Below are 10,155 nucleotides of genomic sequence, written 5' to 3'. Positions count from 1 at the left end.
AATGACGACCATGAGCAGGCTCAGGACTTGAAGGGTTCAAAGCTTTACTTCTTTTATCAACACATCCCCAGGCTAATTGCTCACAAATTGGATTGGCTAAGTTTTCCAGAAGTCTAGTCAGAGGCCCTAAATCTTATAACTCTACATTTTAAATCTTCCTGATTTAAAATTATACCAAGATTCTTTGGTATAATTGATTGTATTTTCAATAAAATTTGTCATTTTTCTCCCCAATATAAAAGCAGTACTTGTCACTGTGGAGAACTTGGTAAATGTAGAGAAGTACAAAGAGGAAAAAACATCCCTACATTTACCAAGTTCTCCACAGTGACAAGTACTGCTTTTATATTGGGAATAAAATGATATCTGCTCTTCTCATTGTCACATACATCTTTCCAGTCTTTTTTTTCCTCCACATGCGCAAAGATTTAGAGTAATACTGTGATTACTCTTTTGTAACACGATTCTTTCTCTTGACATTCATATATTATGGGCATTTCCCCATGCCATTAAGTAGTCTTTAAAAAATAATCTTAAAGGTTGCCTAGTATTCTAGCATTTAAATCTTTCTTGAATTTCACATATTTGAAAAAAATGTTTATTAATATTATATTAAATATGCTTGTATGTATATCTTGAATTTAAATGTTTATTTATTTTTGAGAGAAAGAGAGACACAGTGTGAGTAGGGAGGGACAGAGATAGAGGGAGACACAGAATCCAAAGCAGGCCCCAGGCTCCCAGCTGTCAGCACAGAGCCCGACACAGGGTTCCAGCTGATGAACCATAAGATCATGACCTGAGCCAAAGCTGAATGTTTAACTGACTGAGCCCAGGCACCCCAGAGATTTTGAAACCCATCTAATTATTTCCTTAGACTAAGTTCCTAGATATAGATTTATTGGGTGCTGGGTATGAATAAGTCTGAGGCAGCCCGATTGTTATTTCCCCCTTGTAACTATTTTCATTATCTTCCTGGGCACTTGAACTTTTTTTAATTTCAAAGTTAAAAAGCTTAAAAAGAAAATATGTCTTATTGTTGAATGCCTGTATCACATTTCACTAGAATGAAATGTTACCTTTCAATCAGCAAGTTCATTTATTTCTTTATTTCAGGGAAATTTTCTTGTATAATACTGATAAGCATACCTTCTTTCATTAGTGGGCTACTCTGTTTTGAGAACATCAATTATCCTTATATTGGATCATCATTACCTCTGTTCCACATATATTCACTTCTTTTTAATTTTCTTCATCTCTTATCCTTTCATCTATATTCCTGTGATTATCCCAAGTATTTTTCTGTAGCCTTACTTAGGTTTTAGCTGATAGCTCTATGAATATTAGAAACAAAAAATATCTACAGCCCTATAAAATTAAATATATAGAAGAGAACAAAATTACCTAGTTCACTCAGTTATGATTACTGATAGCATTCTGGCTCATACCCTCCCAGACTTACATCTGCATATGCAAATACTTATATATATGCTTCCCTTTAAAAAATGCATTCTTCTGAAATCCTGCTATTTGCAGCAATGTGGATGGAACTGGAAGGTATTATGCTAAGTGAAATAAGTCAGTCAGAGAAAGACAGATATCATATGTGTTCACTCATATGTGGAGTTTGAGAAATTTAACAGAAGACCATGGGAGAAGGGAAGGGGAAAAATAGTTATAAATAGTGAGGGAGGGAGGCAAACCACAAGAGAATCATAAATACAGAAAACAAAATGAAGGCTGATGGGGGAGTGGGGGAGAAGGAAAAATGGGTGATGGGCACTGGGTGTTGTATGTAAGCGATGAACCACAGAAATCTACCCCCCAAACCAAGAGCACACTGTATGCACTGTATGTTAGACAACTTGACAATAAATTACATTTTAAAAAATGCATTCTTTCTAATCTATGGACTTTATCACAAGGAACTAATCACACAGCAATTCAAAGAGTTTTGTAGAAAGACGTTCCCTACAGCTTAGTTTATAAGAATGAAAACAAGGGAGTAATCTAAATACCTATTAGAAGAGAATTTGTTAAACTGCTACATTCATATAAACAATACTACACAAATATTAGAAAGGGTATGTAGATCCATATATTTACTTGAGAATATCCCCACAACATATAATTAAGTGAAAAAGTTGGCCTCAAAATAGCCTATGGTGTGATCTCGCTTGTGCAAAATTATTTATCCTAAGTCTACATGAATATGAGTATGTTCCATTCAGTAATAACCCCCATGACAGCAGCGGTTGTTACTGAATGGAAGGACTTTAGGTACTTTTGCTTCCTTTGTTTTGGTAAAAAAAATTTGAAATTTCTATATCTTTGAACAGAGATGGGGAATATTATCAACATAGTTTATTTAAGGAGAAAATGTGTGTATGTTAGAAAAATTCTAACAGTATTTATATTATCATGCAATGAGTCAAGCCCCAAAACATGGGGCTCCACATCCTTAAGCACAGGAAGATGGCTGATCTGCACAACCCTTAAACTGAACACTGATGCAGAGTGTCATTACCAGACCACCATGGCTTGGGATGTACCCTCCAATTAATGGTCACAGGCTTATATGATGTACTCTGTTTACAACATCAATTTGTGAAACTATTCAATGTTTATTGTCTATTAAACATCTATGCCACACAAGCTCATTCCTTTGAGGTTTGCAGCTGAAAGAAATACTTTTTGAAATCCCTTTGTGCTGTTTATTTTGATCTGAGACCATGACTACAAGAATAGCCTCATATGCTGCTGTTCGGGTGTTGCAGTACTTCCCATCACAGTGCAGAATCCTATTCTAGGGGGCTCTAGAAATCTGGGTTCCAAGTCTCACTCTGTGCCTATGGAAGCTTAAGGGCCTTGGAGTGTTATGGAGGGATCCTGGGCAAAAATCTCATTACAGGAAATGAACCTACTGATCCCTCCCATTTAATGATTTTTCCTTCCTACAGAAGCATAAATTACTAATGAATGGTTGCTTAGTAAGTTAATGTATTGTACCACCAATCATGGCTATTAAATACTATAGTTAAAGAGTAGCTCTATGCTTTTCAGTAAGATGTTTATATATTTGCACTGAGGTTGAATGAACAATATATATGAAAACTCCTGAATGAAAGTCATTTTTCTAGGGCTATACATATTTCCCTAATGTATTTAGGGAGAGTATCTATGTTTATCATTTATAATGTGTCAAGTGCTGCTATGGATTAACACACTCCTTACTCCTGTTCTGTGTACTTCGACACTTCCAGAATGAAAAGGTGAAACTGGGAAGCCACATAAATTGTCTCATATTAAATGGCTTGAGAATGGTAAAGCCAGGATTTGAACCTGGACACAATGGCTCCAGAGCACCCTTTTAACACTATAATAAATGTTATCTCTTTTCGTAGGTAAAACAGCACAGAGGGGTGAGTTGCCCATGGAAATCACAGCTTGCTGCTAGACTCAGAGGAATAAGAAATGTTGGGGCGCCTGGGTGGCTCAGTTGGTTAAGCATCTGGCTTTGGCTCAGGTCATGATCTCGCAGTTCAAGCCCTGCGTTGGGCTCTGTGCTGACAGCTCAGAGCCTGGAGCCTGCTTCAGATTCTGTGTCTCCCTCGCTCTCTGACCCTCCCCAGCTCGTGCTCTGTCTCAAAAATAAATAAATGTTAAAAAAGAAATTTCTTTTCTCTTTTAGAAAAGAAAAATCAGTGATGGAAATAGGGACAGATTGGAGTGAAACAAAAGGAGGACAGATTTATGCAGTCACTCCTGGAAGTCTTACTTGGAGAGGAGTGTGCCAAGAGTTTGCCATCTTTCAGTAACATTGGTCTACAACGTCTCCCTGCAGGGTGGGGGATGGGAGATGCCGGCTGACCACTGCCCTAGTGGGTGGACAGAGAAGGAGCAAAAGTGTGTTCCAACCTCCATCACAACACCTGTCACTTTGGGCCTGTGATGTGTCCCTTTACTGATCTTTGGGCATCAAGCAGCATCTTTCGGTCACCACTGCTTAGCCATGAAGCCCCTGAGGACAAATCTGTTCACTGCTTAATGGAAAACCAGTCTTCCCAGTGTTTGACATCAAGCATTATCTGAGTAAGATGTGTCTGAACCTCATGATGTCATCAATAGCTGGTATTGCTGTGACCATGGATACACCACCCATCAAATGCTCTCCTGGGGTGGGAATGCCGGGTTCTCAGAGCCTCCCTATATATAAGTAGATGTTGCTGACCTGTTAGTTTAATGTGGGCATAGTAGATGGAGTCAGTGCTCCACGCATATCATTTGGCTTCAGTCACCATTTCTGTGTTTCTGTTGGGGGTGCCTTCATTTTCAACAGTAGCAACTACATCTCTTTGCTGGAGGACTGTCTTTGGCTGCTGGCCCTTGCTTTGCCTGTACAAAGAAAGAGCTGGAAGTGCCCCCCGGAGTACTTGGCCCTTGACTAATGAGTGGTATCGAGGAGTATCAACACTCCAGTCCCTGTGCTCCCAATGGGAACAATTCTGAGGTATGAACTCTATTGTCCCAGGGATCCCTCAGGACCAAGCCCAAGTTATCCTCTGAGGGATTTGCTGGCTGCTGCATCCTTGTTTGGCCTCCTTCTATTCCCAGGCCCTCTTCACCTCTACTTTAGTAATTTTTTCTGGGAACACTTCCTACAAAATCACTTCTAGGCACAGGGAGCGTATTCAAAGTTTAGACGATTTCCAAGTTTTCCCTGGTGTTTACTTTCTGCCAGTCACATCTCCTCTGCACAGTGCAGGTTTTGTCAGTCAGGGGCATATGTACAACAATGCCTTAAAGGTTTCTCTGCATATGAAAGGGGAGGCCAAAAACATGGTCATGGAACAAAACAGGGACTCCCATATTCACTTTTAGTCAACGTGAAATTTGAAGTTCTAGCCAGAGAAATTAAGAAAAAGAAAATAAAGCAAAATTATCTCTCTTCAAAGATGACATGATTTTATGTGTGGAAAGCCCAAAGATTATACACACACACACACACACACACACACACACACACAATCAATAAATGTGTCCAGCTAAGTTACAGAATACAAAATTAACAGGCCCAAATCAGTTGCTTTTCTATACACTAACAACACACAGTCCAAAAAAAGGGAGTTAAAAATGCATTTTCATTTACAATAGCCTCCCATAGAATGAAATACTTAGGAACTAACTTAACCAAGATGGATGAAGACATGTACACTGAAAACTACAAAACACTGCCAAAAGGAATTTAAAGAAGACATAAGTATATGGAAAGACATACCGTGTTCATGGATTAGAAGATTTAATATTGTTAAAATGGCTATACAACCCAAAGCCATCTACAGATTCATTGCAATCCCTACCAAAATCCCAATGATGTTTCTTGTAGACACAGAAAACTCCATCCTATTATTCACATAGAATTTCAAGGGACCTCAAATAGCCAAAATAACCTTGAAAAAGAATAAAGTTGGGAGGACTTGCAATTCTTGACTCTAAAACTTACTACAATGCCTCAGTAATAAAAACATTAAATAGACATATAGACAATCAGAATAGAGAGTCCAGAAATACACCCTTGCATATATATATAGTCAAATGATTTTTGACAAGGTTGCCAAAACCATCCAATGGGGAATAGACAGTATTTCCAACACATGGTTCTGGGAGAGCTGGATATTTGCATGCAAAAGAAGGAAGTTGGACTCTTACCTTCTACATAAAAATTAACTCAAAATAGATCAAAGACCTAAATGTAAGAGTTAAACCTATAAAACTCTCATAAGAAAGCATAGGGGAAAGTCTTAATGAATTTAGATGTGGCAATGATTTCTTGGATTTGACACTAAAAGCACAAACAACAGAAGAAAAAATAAATTGTACTTCATCAAAATTGAATACTTGTATTCATCAAAGGACACTGTTAACAAAGTGAAAAAGCAGCCCACAGAATGGAAGGGAATATTTTCTAATCACTTATCTGATGAGGGATTAATATCTAGAAAATATAAATAGCTCCTACAATTTAACAACAAAAACCCAAACAACCCAATTCAAAAATAGGCAAAGGACTTGAAAAGACATCTCTCCAAAGAGATATGCAGGGTCCCAACAAGCACGTGAAAAGATGCTCAACATCACTAATCATTAGAAAAATGCAAATCAAAACTACAGTGAGATACCACCTCACACCCATTAGGATGGCTGCTAGAAAAACAAAAACAAAAACATAACTATTGGCAAGCACACGGAGAAACTGACACCCTCATGCACTGCTGATGGGAATGTAAAATGGTATGGTCACTGTGGAAAACAGTATGGCAGTTCCTCAAAAGTTAAACAGAATTACCGTATGATCCAGCAATCCCACTTCTGGATATATACACAAAAGAATTAAAAGCAGAGACTATGAGAGATGTTGTAAAACTGTGTTCACAGCAGCATTATTCACAATAGCCAAAAGGGGGAAACAACCCAAATGACCATCAACAGATGAATGGACAAACAAAATGTGCCATATACATACAGTAGAAAATTATTCATCCATACAAAGGAAGGGAATTCTGACACACTCTACAACACTGATGAACCCTGAAGACATTTTCCTAAGTAAGACAGACATAAAAGTCCAAATATTATATGACTCTGCTTATATAAAGTACCTAGAATGGTCAAACTTGTAGAGACAGAAAGTAGAATAGTGGTTGGAAGGGGCTAGGGGGAAGGGTAATTGGGGAGTTAGTGTTTAATGTACACAGAGTTTGTTTGACATGACGAAAAAGTTCTGGAGATGGATAGTGGTGATAGTTGCACAACAATGTGAATGTACTTAATGCCACTGTACTGTATACTTAAAAATGGTTAAAATGGTAAATTTTGCATTATTGTATACTTCAACACACACACACACACACACACACACACACACACACACACACACACGCATATACCATAGCCAGACAAAAGTGCCCAGAGAAAACAGAAAGCTGACGTGTTCTCAACAATGAAATGACAGACATTTTGGATTTCTAAAACCAGTCTGGGAGACAGATATGTGGTGAGGGCAGGGCCGAAGAGGAGAAGGGAATGAGACAGGGCCCTACACAGCATAATGGCCCCTGGAATAGACATGGATTTTATCTGCTACACTATGCTTTGCTGTTTCTGTGTGCCTGTCGTACTCAAGTCTTCAGTAAAAGTCTTTTCAGTCTCCCACAGGTTGTATGAGAAATCAAGGGGGAGAATAAAGGCTTAGTGACTGTATTTCAGGGGTGGGTGTAGTACAGAGTAGAGAACATAGAACAACCCCAAGAGGCAAAACATGAACGATATGGAGGCATCAGCAGAAGCAGGAATTGGAGCAAAGAGTTACTAGGAGAGATGTAAGTCCTTTGAGTTTCTTCAGTTACTGGAGCAATGCTGGGTTTTCTGCCATCTTCAGGGAGAGGGCTGGCACTAGTTTTACTGAACTATTGAAGGAGGCTGAGGCCAGGGCTATGTTTATTGCATATGGTGATGCGTGTGCCTTCTACAGTGGGCAGGCTCTGGAAACACTTCTCTTGCCCTGTGCCCTCATAATTGTGATGGTAATATGCTCTTTCTAGGGTGAGAGGGCAGGGAAGATCTGATTGCTCTAGTGGGAAATGTCTCTTGCGGAATTCAAACCAAAACTTCCCGAGTGACCGAACTGAACATTGCTCAGAGAACAATGGTTTAATTACTGTTTAATGCCTATGATTGTAACTCAGCAGATACTTGTGCAAAATTTTTCTGTTTAAAAATTTTTTTAAATGTTTTTATTTAGTTTTGAGAGAGAGACAGAGAATGAGCAGGGGAGAGGCAGAGAAAGAGGGAGACACACAACCTGAAGTGGGCTCTGGGCTCTGAGCTGTAAGCACAGAGCCCTACACGGGGCTCAAACCTATAAACCACAAGATCATGACCTGAGCTGAAGTCAGGTGCTTAACCGACTGAGCCACTCATGTGCCCCCTGAATTTTTCTTAACAAATGGACAAATGCCACAAGATTTTGAGGCTGTTAAGATTATGAATACCCTTAAGAAGATTATAAGCAGTTGAGAGCAAACTATCCTGTAAGCTCCCTCCTGTTGGCAAGATCTTGTGCAGAATTTTCCATATTAGTCACTGACCAGCATCATTAGAAAAAGGTTCTGAAAATAGCAGAAGTAATTGGTGCAGCTGACATGTTGGCCATATGTCAGATACAGGGAAAGTTCAGGAAAGAGTACAATATCTCTACAGAGGAGTGTTAGTTAACAAAATAGCATCTGATGTCCCAAGCTTTGCAACTCCCTAAACAGGCATGGATGATTGGAGAAACACCTCAAAGGTATTCCATGATTTTCTTTCTGGTTGTGCTAAAATGACATATCTCAGCCACTGTCCACTGTATGACTTGGTTTGTACTATGCAGGCATTTAAAAACATTTTTTAACGTTTATTTATTTTTGACAGACAGAGAGAGACAGAGCATGAATGGGAGAAAGGAAGAGAAAGAGGGAGACCAAAACTGAAGCAGGCTTCAGGCTCTAAGCTGTCAACACAGAGCCCGATGCAGGGCTTGAACTCATCAGCCCTGCGGTCATGACCTGATCCAAAGTCGGATCCTTAACTAATTGGGCCACCTAGGTGCCCCGAATTATGCAGCCATTTTGAAAGATGCATAAGATCCTGATGTTAATGTCAGAATGTTGTTTAGGGACACCTGGGTGGCTCAGTCAGTTGAGCATCCGACTTTGGCTCAGGTCATGATTCCACAGTTTGTGAGTTCAAGCCCCATGTCAGGCTTGCTGCTGTCAGCACAAAGCACACTTGGAATCCTCTAGCCCCCTTTCTCCACCCCTACCCCACTTGTGCTTTCTCAAAAATAAAATGAAATATTAACAAACAAACAAACAAAAAAGAATGCTGTTCTATCTTTCTGAAGAAGGTCCAACCATCAAAAGTCATGGGCTTGGGTGTCTGTATACATCTGTAAGTGGTTGACAGCTGGCTCTCTGGGGTCAGATGCTAAGAGCCAACCCACTTCATTGTGGGCTGATTGCAGACCCAGTGCAGGGTGCAATCTGCTGACACAGTATGTTCCATCCTCTTCTGGGAAATCCCTCAGCCTGCCCCAGCCTTCACCTCAGCAACAGTCATTTGGGATCTGACACTGGATTCGCCTACTGAGACAGCTTATTGCCAAATGAAGTAGGAGCGGGAAAGGCCTAGTGAAAAGGATAAAGAAGGCTGAATTTTCTTGGCAATCTAGAAGACACAGTGAAGCCTCACCATGACATGGGATCCATTAAGGGTTAAGTTTTTCTAGGACAGGACTTCTGACTCATTCTCTCATCATTGTGCCATCAGTACTTGGCATATCTGGAACATAACAGATATTTTTAAAATGTTTTCTTTTTTTGAATTTTTATTTTCTGGGAGAGAGAAAGAGAGCACACAAGTGAGGGAGAGGGAAGGAGAGAATCTTATGCAGCTCCATGGTCAGTGTGGAGTCCGATGTGGGGCTCGATCTCATGACCATGAGGTCGTGACCTGAGCCAAAATCAAGAGCCGGACGCTTAACCGACTGAACCACTCAGGTGCCCCAATATCTTTGAATGAATGAACTGAAAATTCTACATGGTTCTTGAACTTGAGAGCAATGTTTCTCAAACCTTATTGTGCACTGGAATGCCCTGGAGGTCTTGATAAAACACAAACGGCTGGGTTTCTGATTCTGGGGGTCTGGGACCAGGCCCGAGAATGTGCATCTTTAACAGGTTTCCAGGTGAGGCTGTGCTGTGGGTTAGGTGACCACACTGTGAGTAGTGCTACCTCAGAGTGCATGAGAAACACCCAGGAAGCTTATTACAAGGCTGACCCCCTTGCTCTGTGAGTGGGGACTGTGATCCAGTTGGTCTGTGGTGTAGCCCAGAAGCCTGTAGTTTAAGAAGTTCTGAGGTTCTGATGGTCTTTAACCACATGGTCAGAACCTGCGACGGTTCGTATCTCTCTTACTGAGAAAGTTACCAGAGTCATCAACTGCCTCTTTGGAAACCAAGTCAGTTGCAAAGCTCAGTGGCAGCCAAGTGTGGCAAAGCCACATGTATGAACATGGATGAAAGTGGGACCTCAGGTATGAGATGTTGTAGAGTG

Source organism: Hyaena hyaena, unplaced genomic scaffold (genome assembly GCF_003009895.1).
Source record: "Hyaena hyaena isolate Hyena2069 unplaced genomic scaffold, ASM300989v1 scaffold_1158, whole genome shotgun sequence".
Taxonomy (NCBI): domain Eukaryota; kingdom Metazoa; phylum Chordata; class Mammalia; order Carnivora; family Hyaenidae; genus Hyaena; species Hyaena hyaena.
The sequence above is the reverse complement of the archived record's forward strand: the minus strand, read 5'-3'. Positions refer to the sequence as shown.